Below are 19,861 nucleotides of genomic sequence, written 5' to 3'. Positions count from 1 at the left end.
GATTCTAAATTCCGCAATGAAGTCCGCAGCTGTCATGCACATGTTATGTGTGCTGCGGATGCGTCTTGCTTTTTTGCCATGACATTTCTTCATTCTGGCTGGACCTATGTATTTCTAGGTCTACAGCCAGACTGAGGAAGTCAATGGGGCTCCCGGAATTACGGGAGCGTTGCTAGGAGACGTCAGTAAATAGTCACTGTCCAGGGTGCTGAAAGAGTTAAGCGATCGGCAGTAACTGTTTCTGCACCCTGGACAGTGACTACCGATCCCAATATACAGCAACCTGTAAAAAAATAGAAGTTCATACTTACCGAGATCTCCCTGCTTCTGTCTCCAGTCCGGCTTCCCAGGATGACGTTTCAGTCTTAGTGACGGCTGCAGCCAATCACAGGCTGCAGCGGTCACATGGACTGCCGCGTCATCCAGGGAGGTCGGGCTGGATGCCGAAAGAGGGACGCGTCACCAAGACAACGGCCGGTAAGTATGAAATTCGTTTACTTTCACTAGGGAAAGTGCTGTCCCTTCTCTCTATCCTGCACTGATAGAGAGAAGGGAAGCACTTTTACCGCAGTCCGCAGCAGCTAGTCCGCATCAATTTACTGCACATTTTGGGCAGATCCGCCGCAGAATCTGCAACGCAGATTCTGTGCGGCATTGATGCGGACAGTTGCGGAGGAAATCCGCCACGTGGGGGCATGCCCTTATAGTAGCTATATTCTTGTATATAGGAGCAGTATTATAGTAGTTATATTCTTGTATATAGGGGGCAGTATTATAGTAGTAATATACTTGTATATAGGAGCAGTATTATAGTAGTTATATTCTTGTATATAGGAGCAGTATTATAGTAGTTATATTCTTGTATATAGGAGGCAGTATTATAGTAGATATATTCTTGTATATAGGGGGGCAGTATTATAGTAGCTATATTCTTGTATATAGGGGGCAGTACTATAGTAGCTATATTCTTGTATATAGGAGCAGTATTATAGCAGTAATATTCTTGTATATAGGGGCAGTATTATAGTAGTTATATTCTTGTATATAGGGGCAGTATTATAGTAGTTATATTCTTGTATATAGGAGCAGTATTATAGTAGTTATATTCTTGTATATAGGAGCAGTATTATAGTAGTTATATTCTTGTATATAGGGGGCAGTATTATAGTAGTAAAATTCTTGTATATAGGTGACAGTATTATAGTAGTTATATTCTTGTATATAGGGGGCAGTATTATAGTAGTTATATTCTTGTATATAGGGGGTAGTATTATAGTAGTTATATTCTTGTATATAGGAGCAGTATTATAGTAATTATATTCTTGTATATAGGAGCAGTATTATAGTAGTTATATTCTTGTATATAGGGGCAGTATTATAGTAGTTCTATTCTTGTATATAGGAGCAGTATTATAGAAGTTATATTCCTGTATATAGGGGGCAGTAATATAGTAGTTCTATTATTGTATATAGGGGCAGTATTATAGTAGTTATATTCTTGTATATAGGGGGCAGTATTATAGTAGTTATATTCTTGTATATAGGGGTAGTATTATAGTAGTTATATTCTTGTATATAGGGGGCAGTATTCTAGTAGTTATATTCTTGTATATAGGGAGCAGTATTATAGTAGTTATATTCTTGTATATAGGGGGCAGTATTCTAGTAGTTATATTCTTGTATATAGGGGGCAGTATTATAGTAGTTATATTCTTGTATATAGGAGCAGTATTATATTAGTTATATTCTTGCATATAGGAGGCAGTATTATAGTAGATATATTCTTGTATATAGGGAGCAGTATTATAGTCGTTATATTCTTGTATATAGAGGGCAGTATTATAGTAGTTATATTCTTGTATATAGGGGCAGTATTATAGTAGTTATATTCTTGTATATAGGAGCAGTATTATAGTAGTTATATTCTTGTATATAGGGGGCAGTGTTATAGTAGTTCTATTCTTGTATATAGGAGCAGTATTATAGTAGTTATAGTCTTGTATATAGGGGGCAGTATTATAGTAGTTATATTCTTGTATATAGGGGGCAGTATTATAGTAGTTATATTCTTGTATATAGGGGGCAGTATTATAGTAGTTATATTCTTGTATAGAGGGGGCAGTATTATAGTAGTTATATTCTTCTATATAGGGAGCAGTATTATAGTAGTTATATTTTTGTATATAGGGGCAGTATTATAGTAGTTATATTCTTGTATATCCGGGCAGTATTATAGTAGTTATATTCTTGTATATAGGGAGCAGTATTATAGTCATTATATTCTTGTATATAGGGGCAGTATTATAGTAGTTATATTCTTGTATATAGGAGCAGTATTATAGTAGTTATATTCCTGTATATGGGGGCAGTATTATAGTAGTTATATTCTTGTATATAGGGGCAGTATTATAGTAGTTATATTCTTGTATATAGGGGCAGTATTATAGTAGTTATATTCTTGTATATGGGGGCAGTATTATAGTAGTTATATTCTTATATAGGGAGCAGTATTATAGTCATTATATTCTTGTATATAGGGGCAGTATTATAGTAGTTATATTCTTGTATATCCGGGCAGTATTATAGTAGTTATATTCTTGTATATAGGAGCAGTATAATAGTAGTTATATTCTTGTACATAGGGGCAGTATTATAGTAGTTATATTCTTGTATATAGGAGCAGTATTATAGTAGTTATATTCTTGTATATAGGGGCAGTATTATAGTAGTTATATTCTTCTATATAGGGGCAGTATTATAGTAGTTATATTCTTGTATATAGGAGCAGTATTATAGTAGTTATATTCTTGTAGATAGGGGACAGTATTATAGTAGTTATATTCTTGTATATAGGGGGCAGTATTATAGTAAAGTATAGTATTCCTAACTCCTCTAAGGAGAACATGCAAATGGAGGGTCACACAATTTAGAATTTTTTTTTCACGTAGTCTGTTTAAATGCATATTAAAAAAAATCTGTGCTCTATCCAAAGTACGATGCCAGCAAGAGACGGGAGAAGCCCTCTTAGTACTTACGGCACAAGTTTGAGAATATGCTGTACCACCCTTGAACCCTTAGGGTATGTTCACATGACAGCGTCCGTAACGGCCGAAATTACGGGGCTGTTTCCAGGAGAAAACAGCCCCGTCATTTCAGCCGTAACGGCATGTGCAGGCGCTTGAACGCCGCGTCCGGACGTAATTGGCGCTGCTTTTCATTGGAGTCAATGAATAACGGCTCCAATTACGCCCCAAGAAGTAACAGGTCACTTCTTTGATGCGGGCGTCTATTTACGCGCCGTCTTTTGACAGCGGCGCGTAAATATACGCCTCGTGTGAACAGACAAACGTCAGCCCATTGCTTTCAATGGGCAGATGTTTGTCAACGCATTCAAGCCGTAATTTCGGATGTAATTCGGGGGTTAATACGCCCGATTTACGTCCGTAATTAGTGTGTGTGAACATACCCTAAAGCTGAACATGGATGTCAGATTACCAATCACTTATTTAACGCCCCCCGCCTTTCGATTTATAGCAGCACTTTTATTTATAAGACATACTTTCCATTCCCCTTTAACCCCATGCTCTATATATATGTAGGTAGATCAAAACAATGGGAACCAGGTGGGATCCACTGTGAAAAAGTGACACCATCCAGGCGCAATACTTCCACGAGTCAGTCAAGTTTTCGGTAAAAGCTCATTTATTGTATATAAACAATAGAGCATAATAAAATGTACATAAAAAGGAGAGTCTCTTGAAATACAATGCGTTTCGGGGAAACAGAACCCCTTTATCAAGTAAGTATAAGACAATGCAATGTATACACTAGACACATGTGAAGTTCTTGATGCAGTGCCGGCGGGTCCTTCAGCCTCTTCTCCAGCCTCCCATGTATTTCTCACCTCTCATATATTATATAGATATTAATGCGCTCATCCTGGCCCTGAATGGAAGTGATTTTAAGAATTTTTATTTTTTTTCATTTAGTAGGTCCTGTTTTTTTTTTTCTAATGCCTTTACTGTGTTATTTAATATTATAGAAGTCTCCAACTGAGCCCTCAAGCCCTTAGGTGGCCCAAAGGCCCATCTTCGATATAAGTAGACACCAGTATTATAAATGGTACCTCATAGGTGGGGGCCTCAGTTACACATGGTAGGTGGTGGCCCGTTACAGATTTTGCATTGTGGCTTAGGATCTTCAAGTTACGTGCCTGAAGTTCATGTCAATCGTGACTGCAATTGTTTTTTAATAGAAACAGCTCTACGTGCAAATTTAGGATAAAAAAAAATAACTTGTTCCAATGAAACAGGACCCAAATACCATCAAAAATAATAACCCCCAAGTATTTCAGCTCCAGAAAAGCATAGGTTGCAGGCTAGCTGGCTGGTGGATACACATTAACGTCTCAGACCAAGCTAAGGGCCTTCAACCTTCTATGTTTTTTTCTTTATTTAGTTCAACATTGGAAATAAGAACCATTCAGATAACCCAAGCGTTTCAGCGAGGTTCACGTGAAAGATAACAAGTCTAGTGACAACCCTGCTCCATCCATCCAAGAAGACTTGCCATATCCCAGGAGAACATCAACAGAACATGTAAACAGCTCATCAGCATCGCCTTATAGGCAGACCCTGACGTCTTTAACCATCGAGTTACCCAAGTCTCAGTTCTTACGCTGAGAATCTATGTACATTATATTCTAAGTAACTTGGTGAAGAACTTTCCGCTTATATGGTGGCTCCATGGCGGCTCTGGACACTTTCCACCACCTAGCCATGCCTTTGATAGTCCTTGTGTTTGAGTGGGTATCTTCTGGGTATTCTGGTTTCTTCCCACGTTCTAAGGACATTGTGTTGGCTGGTTAACACCATGGTCTTGTAGGACAGGTATCAAGGGTTCAAAACTGGTCATGGTCACCATTGGCACAGCTCGATTATCCTCCTGGCGCTTGTATGGATTTTTACTCTGGTTTTTTCGTACACCTCAAAATTGTCCCTTGCCCAGTCTGTGTTCAGAGTTGTCCTCTTGAGTTGTCCTTCGCTGACCATTTAGCTATCTCTTGAATTCGGTGATGAGAACCGGTATTCTTCCATTACATCACCATACTTTTCATGAGCCTGAAAAATGGTTATGTCGAAATATAGGCAGATTAGGAAGGATTGGGATGTGGTTTGGAACGCATTGACCGGCTGTTTTTGTATTTTTCATGCTGTTAAAACTAAGAAGTGTTTTCATTGAGCTTAGGCTCTGTTTACATTTGCGTTGGAGGCTGAATCAAATTCCGTCAGATTTGACGAGCAGTATAGCTCTATTCTTCCCATCAAAATAACGAACACCACGACGGAACCTGACATACCCCATTCTAAGTCAGGGGTGCGTCGGACCCTGGCGGTATCAGTCGTACGACGGATTCGGATATACGCGTCATGGTTTCTGTTATACACACAGATTTGAACTGAGCCTAACTCTTGTCTCTTGCCATCAATTCCCTCCGACTTTGTTCCAGGCAGGGCTGGACAGGATCTACAAAGCAGTCAAAAATATCTATAAAGCCCCTGCTCCACGTTTTCCGACACATTACCCTGTTTTGTAAAAAATTGTGGAAGCTTCAGTGTCACATAGTCATTTATTAAATTTTTCCAACACTTTTGTGAATGGGGAGGTGATGGAAAAAACAGCAGGTCCGACTTGGCATGGTTTTGTGTCTCCTTCATATTTTTATTAACAAGGTGGGCACCATGATGTATGCGCGGAGAGTCCGGTCCTTTAATTGGACAACGTGCCAGTATTAATACATTTTAGTCAAAATGACTGAAAACTAAGCAGAGTTTAGAGCAGGTCGGAGATTGTCCCCATTGACTTCAATAAGAAACCCCAATAACCACACGAAAAACCACAATGGTGTTTATTACATGTGATAAGGCGACGAGGTTACCATAGAAACAGGTGATCCTGAACTACTAACTATATTATATACCATTCACATTATGAAATAACAGGGGTAATGTCTGCCATCTTATATCAGCAACAATGAGGAATATAGCCTTATCGTGAAACCAAGCGGCCATCTTATATGAGTGACAATGAGGAATATAGCCTTATAGTGAAACCAGGCGTCCATCTTATATGAGTGACAATGAGGAATATAGCCTTATAGTGAAATCAGGCGGCCATCTTATATGAGTGACAATGAGGAATATAGCCTTATAGTGAAATCAGGCGGCCATCTTATATGAGTGACAATGAGGAATATAGCCTTAGGCCTCATTCCCACGACAGGGTTTCCCGGCCGGGTGCCGGCCGTTCATAAATCGGCCGGCACCCGGCTGCATTAGGAATAATAGACCCCTAATGGGGCTATTCACACGACCGATTTTTTTGTCGGCCTGGAAAACCGGCCGTCAAAAAATAGGACATGCTCTATCTTCGGCCGGGTACCCGGCCGCCCGGCTCCCATAGAAGTCTATGGGGCCGGGTAATACACGGCCATCACCGGGATGCGCTGGCTCCCTTCCCCTGCTTGTTTTAAAAGCGCCCTGGCCCGGCGACACCTTCCATGGCGCCGCTAGCAGCTGCTGCGGCTGCTACTACTGTAGCGACGCCACTATAGCAGAGCAGGGAGGTATCTCCCCGCTCTGCTATGTGCTAGCCCCACTTTAGCTCCTTGAAGGAGCGGAATCCCCGTGTTTTCGGGGATTCCGCTCCTGGACAGAGCGCTTGATGTCTCTGTCCATATCTGGGCAGTGACATCAGGGGAAACTCCTGAAGCGGAATCCCCGAACACATGGGGATTCCGCTTCAGGAGTTGCCGCTGATGTCACTGTCCAGATCTGCCCGGCCCGGCACGGATGCAAAACTTTATGCAAACCGGCCGGGCAGAATGGCCGATTTTACCGGCCGGCACTCGGGCTCGGGCGCGACCCGGTCGTGTGAATCCCGCCTTATAGTGAAATCAGGCGGCCATCTTATATTAGTGACAATGAGGAATATAGCCTTATAGTGACACCAGGCGGCCATTTTATATCTATGTCAATGAGGAATAGAGCTGCACAGAGACGCCAGGCGGCCATAGGACACAGAATGTATGAAAACTAGGACAATGAACAATGATACAGATGGCAAACAATGAAAATTGTTCTTAAATTTCAGCTTCAGGGTGTAAACTGGGATCTGTTCTTACTTGCACTAGTTTTAAACACGAGTCCTGAAGTATCTACAGAGCAATTCCCTATCACAAAATGTCTGCCTCCTCCCTGTCATAAATATCTGACTGTTCCCTGTTACTAAATGGCTGCCTGTTACCTGTCATAAAATATCTGCCTGCTACCTGTCATAAAATGGTGGCTGTTCTCTATCACAAAATGTCTGCCTCCTCCCTGTCATAAAATATCTGACTGCTCTCTGTTACTAAATGGCAGCCTGTTACCTGTCATAAAATATCTGCCTGCTACCTGTCATAAAATGGTGCCTGCTACCTGTCATAAAATGGTGCCTGCTACCTGTCATAAAATGGTGCCTGCTACCTGTCATAAAATGGTGCCTGCTACCTGTCATAAAATGGTGCCTGCTACCTGTCATAAAATGAAGCTTGATACCTGTCATAAAATATCTGACTTTTCTGTCACAGAATGGCTGCCTGTTTCCTGTCACAAAATGGCTGCCTGTTCCTTTTCATAAAATGGCGCCTGCTTCCTGTCATAAAATATCGGACTGCTCCCTGTCACAAAATGGCTGCCTGTTCCCTTTCACTAAATGGTGGCTATTCCCTGTCATAAAATGGCGGCCAGCTCCCTGTCATAAAATGGCGGCCTGCTCCCTGTCATAAAATATCTGACTGCTTCATGTCACAAAATGGGTGCCTGTTCCCGGTCACAAAATGGCTGCCATTTTCCTGGGTATAGGAGGTCTCTGGTGTTGTAAAGAATGCTGGGACATGTAGTTCTGTTGTCCTATTTCCTGCACAAATAACATACTGGTACATTGTCACCCCTAGGAGATATTATTACCTGATATCAGCACGCTCCATCTTCCTTCTTCCTCCTTCTTATCCAGGGATCCTCATGTTTGGACAGTTCAGTCTCCTTCTACTACAACAAGCTCCATGGGCAGGACAAAAATAACTATCCAGGGGTTTCTGGCTCTGCAAACGTCTGTATCAGTGCAGGACAAGCATTGTCGCATGTATGGTTGTCCTGGAGGCTTAGGCCTCCTGCAGATGGCGGTAGCTGTGTGCACAGTCTGTGATTACGGCACTGACGGGCCGCGGAGTGTCATCACGGACCGCGCACACACTAGATGTGTATTCATTTCAATGAGCCTATAACGCAAATGCGGACCGTATAATGACATGTTTTGGTTTTTTTTGCGGTCCGGTCTGCACGGACTGTGGAAACCACGGTCGTGTGCATTGGCCCATAGGAAAGCATGTGTTCTATACTATAAGGCCCCAAAACTACGGACGTGTGCCTGAAGTCTTGGAAAGTTAGAAACTATCTCAGCCCATTCTGCCGGGACAGCCAGAAATTACCAACCATCCATATTGGCTCCCATGGAGCTGCTTTTCCTGTCACACAGTCACCCATAGGCCCTTTTTGAGCTCTCCCTGGGAGTCAATCACAGTGGAATAGACTTTTGGCTAGCTACGATATAAAGATTTTTTTATAACGTCGCTGGGCCGGCTGAGCATGGCAATTTTATTAATTTTTTATGATACTATGTGTTCACCTTTAGGGTATGTGCACACACAAAATAAAAAACGTCTGAAAATACAGAGCTGTTTTCAAGGGAAAACAGTTCCTGATTTTCAGACGTTTTTTAAGCCACTCACGATTTTCGCTGCGTTTTTTACGGCCGTTTTTGGAGCTGTTTTTCTATAGAGTCTATAAAAAACGGCTCAAAAAACATCTGAAGAAGTGACATGCACTTCTTTTTCGCGGCCGTTTTTTTACGCGGCCGTTTTTCAAAAAGGCTGCGTAAGAAAACGGCCCATCGCAACAGAACGCCGTTTTCCCTTTGAAATCAATGGGCAGATGTTTGGAGACGTTCTGCTTCCGATTTTTCGGCTGTTTTTCGGCCGTTTGCGCCACGAAAAATGGACGAATATAAGCCGTGTGAACATACCCTTACACATGTGTTTGTCATTGGGGTTTGGTGCCCTAATAGGTATTCATCCTGGGAGTATAAGGTGTTTGTGTAGGTTGTAACCTCTTGTGGTTTAACCAAACATAGGCGTTGAACTCCGGCCAGTGGCGTAACTACAGCCGTATCAGCCGTAGCGGCTGCTACGGGGCCCGCGGCATGAGGGGGCCCGTGTCGCCCGCCGGCACGGGCCCCCACCATGGCCGGAGGCTCCGCTAGCAGCCGCTATGGCTGCTACAGCGCGACGCCACTGAACACTACGGCAGAGCAGGGAGGTATCTCCCTGCTCTGCCATTAAACAAAAGACATGTATCCCCTATCCACAGGATATCCACAGGATAGGGGATACATGTGTGATCGCTGGCATTGATAGGGAGAACGGGGGACTGAAAGTCCCCTGAAGTTCTCCATCACAAACCTCGGACTTCCGGGGTCTGTGTCGGCAGCTCCCTAGAAATGAATGGAGCGCCGGTCGCGCTTGTGCGCATGCGTGACCAGCGCTCCTTTCATTTTTATTGAGCTGCGCAGACGCCGGAAGTCAGAGGTTAGTCATGGAGAACTTCGGGGGACTTTCGGTCCCCCCGTTCTCCCTATCGCTGCCAGCGATCACACATGTAGGGGATACATGTCTTTTGTAGGACACACTGTAGGTCGCATTTTTTTGGGGACGCTGTATGGCGTTCCCTACAGGGGGAGGGGCTGTATGGCGTTCCCTACAGGGGGGGCTGTATGGCGTTCCCTACAGGGGGGCTGTATGGCGTTCCCTACAGGGGGGGCTGTATGGCGTTCCCTACAGGGGGGGCTGTATGGCGTTCCCTACAGGGGGGCTGTATGGCGTTCCCTACAGGGGGGGGGCTGTATGGCGTTCCCTACAGGGGGGGCTGTATGGTGCTCCCTACAGGGGGGCTGTATGGCGTTTCCTACAGGGGGGGCTGTATGGCGTTCCCTACAGGGGGGGGCTGTATGGCGTTCCCTACAGGGGGGGCTGTATGGCGTTCCCTACAGGGGGGCTGTATGGCATTCCCTACATGGGGGGGCTGTATGGCATTCCCTACAGGGGGTGGCTGTATGGCGTTCTCTACAGTGGGGGCTGTATGGCGTTCCCTACAGGGCGGGCTCTATGGCGTTCTCTACAGTGGGGGCTGTATGGCGTTAGCGCCATACAGCCCCCTCTGTAGATAGCGCCATACAGCCCCCTCTGTAGATAGCGCCATACAGCCCCCTCAGTAGATAGCGCCATACAGACCCCTCTGTAGATAGCGCCATACAGCCCCCTCAGTAGATAGCGCCATACAGCCCCCTCAGTAGATAGCGCCATACAGCCCCCTCTGTAGATAGCGCCATACAGCCCCCTCTGTAGATAGCGCCATACAGCCCCCTCTGTAGATAGCGCCATACAGTTCCCCCTGTAGATAACGCCATACAGCCCCCCTGTAGATAGCGCCATACAGCCCCCTCTGTAGATAGCGCCATACAGCCCCCTCTGTAGATAGCGCCATACAGCCCCCCCTGTAGATAACGCCAGACATCCCCCTGTAGATAACCCCATACAGCCCCCCCTGTAGATAACGCCAGACATCCCCCCCTGTAGATAACCCCATACAGACCCCCTGTAGATAACACCATACAGCCCCCTCTGTAGATATCTTCAAAGGGGGCTGTATGGCGTTAGCGCCATACAGCCCCCTCTGTAGATAGCGCCATACAGCCCCCTCTGTAGATATCTACAGAGGGGGCTGTATGTCGTTATCTACAGGGAGGACCGTATGGCGTTATCTACAGGGGGCTGTATGGCGTTATCTACAGAGGGGGCTGTATGGCGCTATCTACAGAGGGGACTGTATGGCGCTATCTACAGAGGGGACTGTATGGCGCTATCTACAGAGGGGGCTGTATGGCGTTCTCTACATAGGGGGCTGTATGGCGTTCTCTACAGTGGGGGCTGTATGGCGCTATCTACAGGGGGGGCTGTATGGCGTTATCGACAGGGGGGGCTGTATGGCGTTATCTACAGGGGGGCTATATGGCGTTATCTACAGGGGGGGGCTGTAAAAAAGGCACTATCTACAAGGGGGGGGGGGTTGTGTGACCCCCAGGGGAGGGGGCCCCAGTCAAAAGTTTGCTATGGGGCCCAGTCTTTCCTAGTTACGCCCCTGACTCCAGCGGATGCATTGGGTGGCAATATAAACAGATGCCAGTCTCCCAAAGTTTCCGGAAGTGGAGGGCCTCCCAAGGGTTGAGGAATAGGTCAGGGGCCCTTCTACTTTAGGAGAGGGCTCGCGATCGACCATATTCTTTGTGACGAAAGTCCAATATGTAACAGTATGAAGATGTAAGGCTGTAAAGGGTGGTTCAATAATGACATCAGTAAGACAGGAAGTAGCTTGCTTCTCCTCCTACTTGGGTTTCAGTACAAATCAATACAGCCTGGGACACAAGGGTATCTAAAAACAAGGTTGTGGGATTTCTTACCAACATATGTAGCAGTTTTATTGTATGTTCTGTATGTATACCCCCGAACAATGTTTGTTTGAACCCTCTTATGTATAAGGTTGACTCCATGGGGGTCATGTATGAATTTTGTCACAAGTCACTGCAATCCAGCCGAAAATTATAGGATCTGAGGAAAACTATTTATAATTTTACATGGAACTGCCGACACTCGGGGAAAAACGGCTTGGATACAATAGAGATAGGATTGTATATATATAATGCACATTGACCCGGAAGGGGTTAAAGAGTTGTGGGAAGATTCCGGCTCCGAGATGCCTTAATTATGAATACAGGATGCAAATTATAGAGGAGGGAAATTTTTGAATTACTATGGTAACCTTGCGGTTCCAGTAGGGATCCCCCTTGTGAAGGGACGGACCTTATGCTCCGTTTTTTTCTGTAATTCGAGCGACTTTGGTCTTTTTTGTACATATCAATTGCTCGAATATTCCGTTATTTGAGGTCTGATCGATTTATGAACCCCAGATTCAGTGCAGTGAGTATATATTTATGGCCTGATGAAGACGCATGTCCTGCGTCGAAACGCGTAGCCTGTAATTCATGTCATTTAATAAATAAGTCATTTATAGCAGATTCTAGCATATTTCGTTCCTTTTTTCCTTCCTCTTTACTTCAGATTCAGTGCATGACGTGGTCCGATCTTAAACAAAAATGTAAAAAAAATGTAAAAAATATAATAGAATTCAATTAAATTTCAGATCGAGACCTCGTTTAGACTTTATCAGGTTGCATGTAAATCACATGACTAGACTCTACTACAGGAAATTGCGCAACACAAATCGCCTTGTAGCCCTTCTGTTAGGGAAGAGATTACGGTGTATTCACACTGCGCGTTTTTGACGCGGTTTTGGAATGCGTTTTTGCTGTGCGTCCGAAAATCACACCGAAAAACGCATGTATTTTTAGCGCAATTTGCAAAATCGGGGCAAATCGCGGTTAAAGCGCGGCACAAGTGTGAATATACCCTTACAGGGCTTAAGAAGACCCCCTCCTTTTGATGGAAACACCTCATGTGTTAATGTGTTTCTGATGTCATGGGTGAAGGTTCTGGATAAGGGCGGGTTCACACATGGCGGAATTCCACTTAAATTCCGCTGCGGACACTCCGCAGCGTTAATCCGCAGCGGAGCCGTTTCTCCATTGACTTTCACTTTAAATTAGCAGTGTTCGTTTACACGATGCGTACAATTCCGCTGCGGAGCATAGGCTGCGGAGCGGAATTTGGTGTCCGCAGCATGCTCTGTCTGTTGCGGAGCAGTGGCGGACTCATGGCGGAATTTCTCCATTGACTTCAATGGAGATTCTAAGTTCCGCAATGAAGTCCGCAGCTGTCATGCACATGTTATGTGTGCTGCGGATACGTCTTGCTTTTTTAACTTGACATTTCTTCATTCTGGCTGGACCTATGTATTTCTAGGTCTACAGCCAGACTGAGGAAGTCAATGGGGCTCCCGTAATGACGGGAGCGTTGCTAGGAGACGTCTGTAAATAGTCACTGTCCAGGGTGCTGAAAGAGTTAAGCGATTGGCAGTAACTGTTTCTGCACCCGGGACAGTGACTACCGATCCCAATATACATGTATCTGTAAAAAAACATATAAGTTCATACTTACCGAGAACTCCCTGCGTCTGTCTCCAGTCCGGCCTCCCAGGATGACGTTTCAGTGTAAGTGACGGCTGCAGCCAATCACAGGCCAAGCACAGGCTGCAGCGGTCACATGGACTGGCGCGTCATCCAGGGAGGTCGGGCTGGATGCCGAAAGAGGGACGCGTCACCAAGACAACGGCCGGTAAGTATGAAAATCGTTTCCTTTCACTAGGGAAAGTGCTGTCCCTTCTCTCTATCCTGCACTGATAGGGAGAAGGGAAGCACTTTTCCCGCAGTCCGCAGCAGCTAGTCCGCATCAATGTACTGCACATTTTGTGCAGATCCGCTGCAGAATCTGCAACGCAGATTCTGTGCGGCATCGATGCGGACAGTTGCGGAGGAATTCCGCCATGTGTGGTCATGCCCTAAAAGGGGTCTGTGGTGCCGTTTCTTGCTCGGAAATCTTCAGTTTTCTCGGCCTTTACTCATGAAATGCACATGCGCAACACATTTTTTTGCATGGGAAAACTAGTAGCCTCCATTAGAGACAAACACACTGCCCCACATTAGATGTCCAAGCCACATTACTGCCATTCCAATGACATGACAGTCACAGTGCCCCCATAACAGTGACATCTACACTGTCCCCCCCATAACAGTGACATCCACAGTGCCCCCATAAGAGTGACAGTTACAGTGCCCCATACAGGGACAGTTACTGGGTCTTCATAACAATAACAGTTACAGTCCATCCAGAACAGTGACATCCACAGTGTCCCCTTAACAATGACAGCCACGGTGCCTTCATAACAATGACAGTCACAGTTTCCACTATAACAATGACATTCACAGTGCTGCCATAAGCATGACTGTCATGGTGCCCCCATAGCCATTACAATTACAGTGTGCACATAACCGTAACATCCACAGTGCCCCCATAACAATGACTTTCACAGTCACGTCTAGCTAGATGCCCCAAATTTATTATACAGCGTGCGCCAGTATGAAAAATTTGGCGCACTTTCTGCCTGTCTGGTTTCGTTTTCTCCTGTCTCCTTTAGAATAAGCCATCGATATCTAAATCGGTGGTGGTCCAACACCCGGCCCCCCCACCAAATTGTGCATGCCCTTTATTGTTTACTCAAGCATAGCGCCGCATATTTGGTTGTGTCAGGCACTGCAGCCGATTTAAGTGACTGTGCTGCAGTACCTGACATAGCCACAACCAAATATATGGCGCTGTGTTTGAGTAAACAATGGAGCGGACTCGACACTTGCTGGTGCGCCAAGGCCCCTTCATGCAGCTGAGGAGTCGGAGACCCACCGATCCTATATTGAAGACCTGTACGGAGTCCTGGAAAACCCTTTAGCCAGATTTGATGTTCGGGACTTCTCGAAAAGCTAGCAGCTATATATTGGGTCACTCGGTCACAGATGTAACTAAGAAAGGGTTAAACAGGGACTAAAGGGAAGAAGGCAATGATCAATTACCATTACTGTTCTCTGACAGCTGCCGAAGCGGCGGCCATATTTTACCCATCAGCCACCAGGAAACAGATTTACTCCTCAAATAAACAAACAGAAAAATAATGAATGAGAGGACGGTATTATTATGTGTTATTAAGCCCCCGATCCCACGTGTAAATCTGACACCGGAATCGTTGTTTATTTATCACACGAGTGACAGAACACAAGAGGGGACATTACGCGGCGCCATTGTTCGAATTCAACCACAAATTACCGGTGACCGTGCCTACCAAGTGTCAAAATACCTCAATTTACAAGTCGTTTCATTCATTTTATTACAAAGACGATCCCAGAAGGCGAAAAAAAAAATATTTTACCTCAGAGGAAAGATCTTGTGTAGCGAGAATTTTTTTTTTTGTGCGACATGAGCAAAAAGCGGGAAAAAAAAAAGTACTTTTGTTTCTCACAATAAAGCCTGGAAATTAGCATTGAAATCGGCCCGATGTATTTCCTCTGTGAATGAAGCCCTTAATGTTTACTTACCCGTAATTACTGATTCTTTATATCATTTTGGTTTATTGTCATGGAAACTCGGCCACAATTTCCTACTCATGTTAATTGCGTAGTTCAGTGGTTTAATCACCGGCTTTTCACTTTGGGTTCTGTGTCCCGCTACCTAAGTGATTGTGTTTTACTAAGGGACAAGCGAACCGCTATTCGACTGAGGGGCAAATGATTGATAGAAGTTTAGTTATTAAACCGCCGCTAACCCTCAAACACCCACTTTATAAATAAACGGGCCTAAAAAAAAAAAAAGACCCTTCTGGCTCCGGACAAGTGGAAACCTGCAGGTGACTGGTGAAAAGTAAAAAGCTTCGCGATTTTTCTATTGGGCTGTCAATCACCTATGTCAGGGCGCCCCCTACCATTTTGTTTTCAAGAAAACTTAGCAAAGTGAGAACGGAAGTTAACCCCGTGGAGACGCCATTTTTTGTGGTTTTTTCACATTCCTTTTACCCTCCCGCTTCCCAAAGGCCATAACATTTATTTTTTTTCCCGTATGAGGGCTTGTTTTTTGAGGGACAAGTTGTAGCATTTAACGTACCATATAATGTACTGGAAAACGGCATAACAAAATATGTGTGGGGTGAAATAGGCAAAAAAAAAATATTTGTTAAAGAAAAAAAAAAATTTTCGCCATATTTTGAAAGTCATGATTTTTCACAATGGAGCGGTGGGAGGGCTTGTTTTTTTGCGGGGCCAGCTGCGGTTTTTATTTGTACCATTTTTGGGTGCTTTTTGATCACTTTTTATTCCATTTTTTGGGGGAGCTGAGTTGACAAAAAAACAGCCATTTGGGCATTTATTTTTTTTACAGCGTCTACCCTGCGGGTTAAATAATGTTATATTAGAATATTTCAGACTTTTAAGGACGCAGTGATATCAGTTACGTTACGTTTTTGTTTTTTTTACATTATTTGCATTTATTTTTTTTAACTTTTTATATTTTTTTAAACATTAAAAAAAAACTTTATTTAAACGTGTTTTACTTTTTTATTAGTTCCCGTAGGGGACTTGAACCAGCGATTGTTGGATCGCTTGCACAACCTGCTGTGATATCAATGTATTGGAGTACATTGTGTTTTAACCCTCTGGCTTAAAACTAGCGCAAAGATGGCAGACTTGGGGGCCTTCATTAGGTCCCCAGGTCTAATGATGGCAGCCCCCCTCGTTTTGGCAGCTTAGATGCCGCGGAAACTATTGACCTCTGCATTTAAGGGGATAAATGGGCAGAATCAGAGTTATCTCTGATTTCGCCCTTTGCAGTGAGATGTTGGCTAAAACATTTAGCCGACACTCGCTCTGTACGAGCCCGCGAGCCTGCTCCATATTTCCCTTTGGCGGCTGCCACGTACATGCACATGGCATGTCAACAAGTGGTCAAAGAAGATTTTCGGCTTGCGATCAATCCATGTGATTTGTACTTATTCCTAATTACAATTATCTGATTATTACATTTTCCAAATTATTGTAAAAATTATAAAAAAATTTGAAACAATTTCTGCGATCACACCAATCACGAATTACTAGTCACCCCTAAGAGTTTGTTTTATCTTCCATGGACTCCAGAACATTCCGGAACATCAGACAATTCTGGACTAAAGCAGACTTTTTGTACTATAGCATGGGAATACTATAGTGGACTAATGGAATTCTACTCTTCTTCGTCTACCCCATAATTCATGCATTATCTATAGTGCGTGTACCAGATGACATCTATGGTGACAATTCATTTGTTTGTGCCATATGGAAATCTGCTACATCTGTTGGGAATTTCATGTTCGAATTTTTTTCTCTGCAGATGGTAGAAATATAGAACTGTGCTGTATCTTGGGCCATTCGCACCAAGCCAAAATCCTGGACAAACCGATAAAATCACAATCTAAGTTTAGAAGCCTACTTTAAGAATTCGCCTGGTTATGAATTGTAAAAAAAAATACAAAATTACCGTCTTAAATAAGATTTATCACAATTTTTACAAAATTAGTTTTTTTTAATTCAATGCTATGTTTGATAGAGTAATAAAGCCAGTCAATATTTTTTAATAAAATTTTTGAATTTTTTTAATTCCGTATGGAATTTCTATTTGATTCTGTATAGTATATCTGGCCTTTGTTTTTTTCTTCGTACACTCTATGTTACATTTAGATGTAATTCCTTTTTATACTGGAACCCCATAAACCTTATAACCGATCCCGAACCCGAAATGGATAGACTCTACATCGTCCGTAAAATTGTGAAATGCACGTATCACCCTTTCAATAATGGGTATAATAGTCACTTAGATAAGAGATATTCAAATTGAAATTCTCAGATATGGGTGGCCCTCCATGTTAAACAATTACGGCCCTTTTTGATTCAAAAATGAGCACCACAAAATCTGAATTTTTTGACCCGAGACCACCGTAACCGGTAATCACCAAGAACTCTTACAAGAGGTGAACCCGATGTTTATTCTTTCATGTATAATTTCTATAGTATATACAAGTGGCCTTCTTCAAAACTCGATAAAGCTTTCAAGAAAATTCCTTGATCATGACGTAGCTGTTGTTAGTTGGAAGTTTCTATAAAGGCACAAGCACTAGACCCCTTCCGTAATAAAAACCTAGCTGTCAGTCTGGGCAAGTCCGTGAAAAGATGAATTGTTTAAGGTCAGACACAAATAAAATTTAAATAAAAAGAGCTGGGGAATGAGATGTTGGGGGCCGACAGAGGGGGATTGATGGAGTTAGGGGAAACAGAAGCTCAGCACAGTTAAAATTCCGACAGAGGACTGAAGCGGCTGTCTAGACTCCCATTCATCCGTTGGCCCCCTGATTGTCCAAAGGCCACTATTGTCTTAATTAGCCATCTCTGCCACTAGGACGTAGACCGTTCCTTCACCACAATACCACAGAAAACAGACCCAGACATCCACCCCAAGCCAAAAACGTGCTCCAAGAACCCAAGAGGATCTGAGGTCTTGTTCGGAGGCATGAGAAAATGAGTGTGGCCTTAGGAAAATAAAAAAGGATTAGCAAAAATGTGTAGAGTCAAATAAAGGGCTACCGGAGCAAATAGTTTGACTCCGTCAAATTGCCTTGTAATTACCAAGAAAATGGAGTTTTGACGACCATCGGTGACACGTTAGTCGTTCTAGTTAGTGCTTTATTTGCTAAATTATTCATCAAGTGCCTCTTTTTTTAATTAAATTTTTGAAGGGAAAGCAGTCACCACTGTGTTCAGATAATTTATGTTGATCTGTTTTCTATTGAGCTTAATAATACAACTCTTTTTTTTTCAGTTCTATTTATCTGCGAGCCTATGGTTTGGTAAAGGCCAGTAAAAAAACAAAAATTTATGTTCAATTCTCAAAAATATTTTTGAAATTACTTATACCGATACCATCCATGTGGTCAAAATTCTGAGATAATTATCTCGAGTATCTGTTGATAAGGTTTATTTATTGTACTATTGTATTTCAAGATTTTTGCTGCTTTTTTTCACTTTAAGGCAACAGATACCCACACACCAAAAAAAAATTAAAATTGGATTCATTATTTAAAAAAAAAAAATCCACATCCGTGTTGAAGATTGATATTACCACATATCTGAGCATGTAAGTCCTAAGCTCTCATAAGTGATGGTTCTCTCGGCTAATGCATTTATCTGAGGTACCAATTTTTGGGGGATACTAATGTAGAGAAATTAATTAAAGCTGAAATTCTCATACAAATTCATAGTAGTTTTGTTTTAACCTTGGTGCCAGATGTGTCCTTGAAGTACTCACCAACATAAAGGATTTCTAGTTTCTATCATTAATGAGAACTAGATATATTTTTTTTATATCTTTTTAAAAATATTGATACCATATGATTGCTTAATATTCCGCAAATTTTTCCTCGTCTACAAAAAAGAAGAAAATTGCAGAAATATTTGCAATTTGGGAGTGGGGGGGGGGGGGTTACCGTTTAAAAATGTTTTTGCTTTTTTGTTATCTTACCCTATATTTTTGAAAAGTTGGCCTACCAATTTATATATTATTCATTAATATGGCAATTGAGGAATTTAAAATATTTGTTGAATAATGATTAAAACTGGTATAAAGGGCAAATTAGACATCCAAACCCAATGACAATGAATGAGTTAAAATGTTGAGTGTAAAAATCATGATATATCTTCAGCCAAATTGACATTATCTCCAAATCTGTTCTCAGATTTTATAAGGACTCCTAGTTGTATAGCGCAGCAATATGGCACCTTTTGGGCCTTGAATGCTCTATTTTCCTGCGGCATTTTCCTCTATATCTCCATACTAAAGCGCTATATGGAGGCACCATAGTGCGGAGCCTCTGTATAACTGACTGTATGAATTATGGGACATAACTCCATCAGTATTCTTTACAAAAAGTTAAGATATAGCTAGACTGAGAATCTAAAAATTTACTAAGGGCTCGTGCACATTTGCTGTAATAGGGCTTCAATAAAGATGAATGAGCCCTCAATTGTACAACCGTATGGTTCAGATTTCATACGGAGGCATACAGAGTTCTTTTTCTGTCAGATTCCATACGAATCCAGAAAAAAGGAATATCACACACAAAGTTTGATG

At 42.9% G+C, this 19,861-nt stretch overlaps 1 long non-coding RNA gene across 1 annotated transcript in view; it reads right to left on the bottom strand.

The window, feature by feature from the left end:
* The window catches only part of LOC142664461 (uncharacterized), a 186,341-nt gene extending 178,223 nt beyond the window's left edge, over positions 1 to 8,118 (bottom strand). Inside the window, exon 1 of the long non-coding RNA XR_012851281.1 lies at positions 8,010 to 8,118. This is a non-coding gene — a long non-coding RNA (uncharacterized LOC142664461). The remainder of the gene's footprint in view (positions 1 to 8,009) is intronic.
* Between the last annotated feature and the right edge of the window lie 11,743 nt (positions 8,119 to 19,861).

The sequence above is a fragment of the Rhinoderma darwinii genome, chromosome 12, assembly GCF_050947455.1.
Source record: "Rhinoderma darwinii isolate aRhiDar2 chromosome 12, aRhiDar2.hap1, whole genome shotgun sequence".
NCBI lineage: Eukaryota > Metazoa > Chordata > Amphibia > Anura > Rhinodermatidae > Rhinoderma > Rhinoderma darwinii.
The sequence above is the reverse complement of the archived record's forward strand: the minus strand, read 5'-3'. Positions and strand labels throughout refer to the sequence as shown.